General features: G+C 38.7%; 1 protein-coding gene across 1 annotated transcript in view; it reads left to right on the plus strand.

Moving 5' to 3' along the window:
* ATP11B (ATPase phospholipid transporting 11B (putative)) overlaps window positions 1-6,143 on the plus strand; it is a 124,238-nt gene that overhangs the window by 445 nt on the left and 117,650 nt on the right. The window lies entirely within an intron of this gene.

The following is a 6,143-nucleotide window of genomic DNA, read 5'->3' on the forward strand; positions in this document are numbered from 1 at the left end:
GCCGCCGAGCCCGGGCCGCCGAGGTCGGCGGCCGCTTCCTGCCCGCGTTTCTCGGTTACTCCCTCCTCCTCGGCGCACCTGGGCGGCTGCGATCAGAAGCGAGTCTGGAGCGGAGTCGGCGTCCCTCCTGAGGAACTCGGGCGAGGGCACGGAAAGAGAGTAGGTCTTGGGGAGAGAAAATAGGCTCGTGTTTCCTGCCTCTAACAATTTGGGACTCGTTTGAGCGAAGGGGAGGGTGAGGACTTGTCTCCAGCTCCCTCTCCTCGCTGTTTTCGCGGTTGCGTTATCAAGGAGGAGGGTCACTTACCTAGTCTAACCGCTCTCAACGAAAGAAATTTTACCCAAGGCCTGGGTGAGGGAAAAAAAGAATATTCCAACACCCCGTCTAGTTTCGAAGGTAAGTACGGTAGTTATGGCGGACTTTTCCTTCTTACCTTGTTCTCGCCCTAACCCCAAGTGAAACTTTTCGAACGCGAACCTTTCCTTTTTTTCCGCCCTCCCGAGGCAGTTTGAACGAGACCGGTTTGGAATCAATGGTTAACTTTTCAGTTTTACTGGAACACCCGGAGGAAAAAAAAAAGGATCTTGGAAAAGGGTGATTTAAGGCATATAAAAAGCGCCACCTTTCTCAGAGTTAATTCACAGAGAAAACTTTCTTGCCTGCTGGCAACTGCAGCCCGCAAAATACACCACTAAGGCAACGTGACAGGACTGAAATTGCTCCTGGCTGAAGAAGCCTAACCTTACCTCCATGATGAGGTCTGTTACTGTTTGCGGCTTAATTTCTAAATCGCATTAGTAATTAAATGCTGTTACAACTCGGTGTTTTCACTTACGAATTCAAAAGGCCGTGAAGCAAAAACGGTTTTTGTGGGACTGTAAAGATTTTGTGGGACCAAAACATTGATACCTCTTTTTCCCTGCTCTGGAAGAACATTTTTTTTTGTTATGACTAAGAAGTACGCTGTTTCAGAGCCAGCCTTCTGTTAATTCATTTGGCAGTGGGCATCATTCTCAAAAAAAAAAAAAATCTTATAAATAAAACTAGAACTGCCTGCCACTGCCTCAGACAAATGTTAGCTCTCTATTTTTAGGTAATTGGGCATTCATATATCCCAGATATATGCCTTATTAGGAAACCAAGCTAATGATGTCATTATAATACCAGATTGTTGTAATACTTTGGCTTCGTTGCAGTAAGCGGCAGCTCGGTAACTTTAGAAGTTGATTATTTCAGGTCTGATCTCATGCCTTTGATTTGCCCATCTTCATGTATAGAAGTCTTGTTTACCTGATGGTGTTTTTGTGTGCTAGTGGTTCTCTTAAAGTTTTTTCTAGTAGATTTAAGACACCACTTCGCAGTGTTAGGTATTTTTGTTATAAAATAAAAATCCTGATTGTATAACCATTCTCATGTTCAAGACAGGAAATCTGGTAATTTTTTTTTAAATGGTTTCAGCTGAACACAACTAAAAGGAAGGGCAGGGAGTTGTGTGGTTAATTTACAAGACAACTGCCTTACAGGGTGGTTAACAAGTTGAACAAGTTCGCTGTACACAAAAAATGCTCTCTCTGACATGGTTGCTCACTTCACTGGTTTTACTTTTAAGTTATCAGTATGGAAGTACGGAAGTATGTAATCAGACCTGTGCCCATGTAGGACTTTGTTTCTCTGATTACCTTTGTACAGTCACTTAAGTTATACATTAAGGATAGTGGATTCACAGAGTAATGAAAGTGTATTTTACTATCCCAGTCATAAACAGCCATTCTGGTTACTACACCAGGAATTATTCAATTCAAAGTCTAGTTTAAATTATACTTCCAGTTGCTCAATGAATTGAGTCTTTTAGCAATAGGTTCACTTAAGAAAATTCAGATAACTAGGACAGATTTAGAGAAATTAAGATCACAAAGACAGGTTTTTTTTTGAGTTATAAAAACCCTTTATTCAATATATGCATCCCGATTTTCAACAATTTAAATTGTCTTGCCAAAAAAAAAGTTTATTGTCATTTTGTACTGAAACAATTCATGTTCTATTAATTCTTCTCTAATTAAAAAAAGTTTGACTCCTTATCTCTGCAGACTATTTTCACTTCTTGACACAATGAGAAAAATTAGGAGGTTGTCAGAAAGTTGATGTTTTCCTTTGGGGAAGTAGACTGAAAAGATTGGACTATCCTTTTCTTTTTCTTTCTCTTTTATTCTTTCTTTTTGGGCTCATAATGCTAAAGTTATTTTACACTAAGAAAATTTTCTTATGATGTCTTTCTGGTACAGTTGGTATTATTCTAGCATCACATGTGTGTTAACTCATTAGAGATGACAGCACCATGATTATAATAGTGGAAATGCCATTAGCTACTCACTGTATTCTCATATTTAGATTTTTGTGGTAGCCATTAACTACCTTGGCTATAAAAATTCTAATTAATTAAAAATCCATGTGGCTATTAGCTACTATATTGGACAGTTCAGAGTAGGACATATTCATTAGCACAGAAAATTATTGTACTTTAGACAAATGAAAGTCTTTGTCAGTTCATATTTTAGTTGACATGTAATATTTCTTTACAGGGCAATGTAGTGCTGTGTTTTTAAAGCACTGTGTGCAGACATAATAAGCTAAATACCAGGGACACAAATGTAGGGCACTAAAGGCCTTATTCATCTCTGTATGCTCATTTTCTCACACAGTACCTGACATAAGAGTAGACACTGGGTACATGTTTGCTGAATAAATGAATAGGTGAGAAAATAAAGAATGAATCCATAGTATTGCTTCTTTGTTTAGAGATCAAGTGACAAAATTCAAAGATTGACCAGTCCATAAGAAAGCTAGAAAATTACTATAATTTTTAAAAACACAACTTAATGTTGTCATACTAGGATACAGTTTATTAAATTGTTCCATAAATGTAGTCCCTTCAGATTTGTATCCGCAGTGGTGGAGGGAGGCTAGTTAGATTGTCTTCTGATTCACTGAGAAAAATGGGAAGCTCTTAAACTCTCAAGCCATTCGCATTCACCAAACTTGTTTATATCTTTGTTTTGTTTTGTTTTGTTTGTTTTTTTTGTTTGTTTGTTTTTTGTTTTTGCGGTATGCGGCCTCTCACTGTTGTGGCCTCTCCCGTTGCGGAGCACAGGCTCCGGACGCGCAGGCTCAGCGGCCCTGGCTCATGGGCCCAGCTGCTCCGCGGCATGTGGGATCCTCCTGGACCGGGGCACAAACCCGTGTCCCCTGCATCGGCAGGCGGACTCTCAACTACTGCGCCACCAGGGAAGCCTTGTTTATATCTTAATTCTAACCTTTCCACTTGTCACAGAGGAAGGTGCGACGGTCCTCTTTTCCAAACTAACCAGTCCTCTCGTGCTCTTTCATCCTGCTCTCCGCACTCCATATCAATTATCTATAGTATGTTTACTTTTTTTCTTTAAGCTGTGAACATGTTCAAGCCTCCGTCTACTAATTTACTTTGCCCTGTGCCTGTGTCAAATTCTTTTCAGTTTTCTAAAAAATAGGTTTATTCTGCATAATTATGCTGTTCAAGATGCTTGAAATGTGGCTAGTTCAAGTTGAAATATGCTTAAGTATAAAATACACCTAGGATTTTAAAAATGGTATAGAAAAAGAATGTAAAAATCTCAATTTTTATATTGTTACGTGTTGAAATAATATTCTGGATTTATTCAGTAAAGTCAAATATTGCAATTAATTTTGCTTGTTTCTTTTTACCTTTTTAAAAATGGTTACTAGAAATTTTTAAATTACGTATGTGGCTTGTATTTGTGGCTCATGTTATATTTCTGTTAGTGCTGTTGTATAACATTAAAAGTGAGCTGGTGTTTCTTTATGGCACATTACGTAAGTCTAGGTAGCTCACACACTAGACTGTAACTATCTTAGGATGGGCCATATTTTGTTCATCTTTATAGCCCTTGCACTCAAGACAGCAGCTGGCCCATATTGTAGGTACTCGCCCACCAAATGTTGGTTGACTAAGTGAATGAGTATCAGATTTATTTCAGCATCAATTTGGAAGTACCTGTGTTCTTTGCCTTTCTCTCAAGGAATGAATGAGGAGGAGTAGGTCAGGGAAGCACAGGCCTACGGTGGTATTATTTTGGTGTGACCAAGTAAATTTTAACCTCAAAAATGTTTAAGATCCGAGAGCTTAGAGTATTTGCTTATTTTATCTCTATGTTCAGACTTATATTCTCAGATACCCAATTTTTCATTTGGTTCGAGAGGTCAAGCATTAGTGGAATCCCAATTATCCTAATAGCACTGAAGTAGGGACCTTGTCCAGATACCCCAAAGAACCTTGTGATTGCCACTATCATCATTAAATATCCCTTCTATCCCTGCAGTCTGTTTTCAACATAGCAGCCAGAGTGATCTTATTAAAACACAGGTTAGGTCATGTAATTCCTGTGTTTAAAACCTTCTGAGGACTTGCCTTCTTGCTCAGAGTAAAAGCCAAAGTTTCTTCTAGATCTGTATCCACCCCGCTCCCCAGACCACTTCTCATCTCTCATCATTCTTTTTTTTTTTAATTTTTATATATTTATTTATTTATTTTTGGCTGCGTTGGGTCTTCGTTGCTGCACATGGGTTTCTCATTGCGGCAGCTTCTTGTTACGGAGCACGGGCTCTAGGCGTGATGGCTCAGTAGTTGTGGCTCGCGGGCTCTAGGTGTGATGGCTCAGTAGTTGTGGCTCGCAGGCTCTAGAGCACAGGCTCAGTAGTCGTGGCGCACACAGGCTTAGTTGGCTCCTTGGCATGTGGGATGGATCTCCCCCGGACCAGGGATTGAACTCGTGTTCCCTGCATTATCAGGCGGATTCTTAACCACCGCACCACCAGGGAAGTCCTCCCATCATTCTTCACTACTTTTCTTTATCCACACAGATCTTGCTATTCATCAGAAGTGCCGGGCGTACTTCAGTCTTAGGATTTTTGCCTTGGCCGTTACCTCTGCCTGTAATGTTCTTCCCCTAGGTACCTGCTGGCTCCTTCACTCCCTTCAAATCTTTATTCAGATGTTGCCATATCAGTGAGGCCTTTTCTGGCCATTCAGTATAAAATTGTAAATCCCCACCCCCATACTTTCCTGTCCCCTTCACTGCTTTTTTAATTTCTCTTAGCATTTATTACTATTTAACATGCTCTGTACTCTACTTATTTGTCTCATTTATATCATGAAAGCAAGGATTTTTGTCTATTTTGTTTTAGTTCTCCATGTAATAAAAGCTGTTTCTCAACTCTGCATCTACTTACAGGTAACACTATTTCTTTCTCATTTATTTATTCATTCACCCAAACATTTTCTGAACATATACCTGTGATAGCATATTGCTAGGCTCTGGAACTACCAAAATGAAGCAACCTCAGCCCTAGCCATTCTTCGAGGACTAATGGATATTTGAATTGATGTCAGTTTTTTTCCTATTAAAAAAAATGTTGTGGTGATCATTTTTGTTTATGTGTGGTTTTTTAAAATTGGAATACCTAGAAATGGAATTGCTGGGTCATGGGGTGTGCACGTTATGACTATTACTAGATATTGCCAGATTATTTTCTAAAACATGAGAGTTCCCCTTTTCCTACATCTTGGTCAACACTTTGTACTGTCAGACTTGAAAAACTTACCAATCTGATGAGTGTGAGAGGTATATCATTTTGCCCTAATTTGCATTTTGCTGATTGCTAGTGAGATTCAGGTGTCCTGTGTTTCACTCATGAATAGATTACCCACTTCTTATTTTATTGGAGTATGATTGCTTTACAACGTTGTGTTAGCCTCCACTGATTTACCCATTTTTCTCTTGGGTGGTGTGTCTTTTCCTTATTAGTTTCTTCTGTAGTCTGGATGCCAATTCTTTGTTGTAAATATCTTCTTTTAGCCTGCCCCTTGTATTTAACTTTGTTGATGGTGTCTTTTTTGATGTTGTAAATTTATTTGTAGGTAAATTTATTAGGTGAATGATTTCTACTTTTTATTACTTGTTTAGGAATTCCTAAACAGGGTCATAAAGCTGTTTTTCTAGTGTTTTCTTCAAGTTGTCTAAAAATTTAATTTTACAACATTTAGGTCTTTTTTTTTTTTTTTTTTTTTTTTTTTTTTAAAATTTTTTTT

Source organism: Lipotes vexillifer, unplaced genomic scaffold (assembly GCF_000442215.2).
Source record: "Lipotes vexillifer unplaced genomic scaffold, Lipotes_vexillifer_v1.1 scaffold263, whole genome shotgun sequence".
Classification (NCBI taxonomy): Eukaryota; Metazoa; Chordata; class Mammalia; order Artiodactyla; family Lipotidae; genus Lipotes; species Lipotes vexillifer.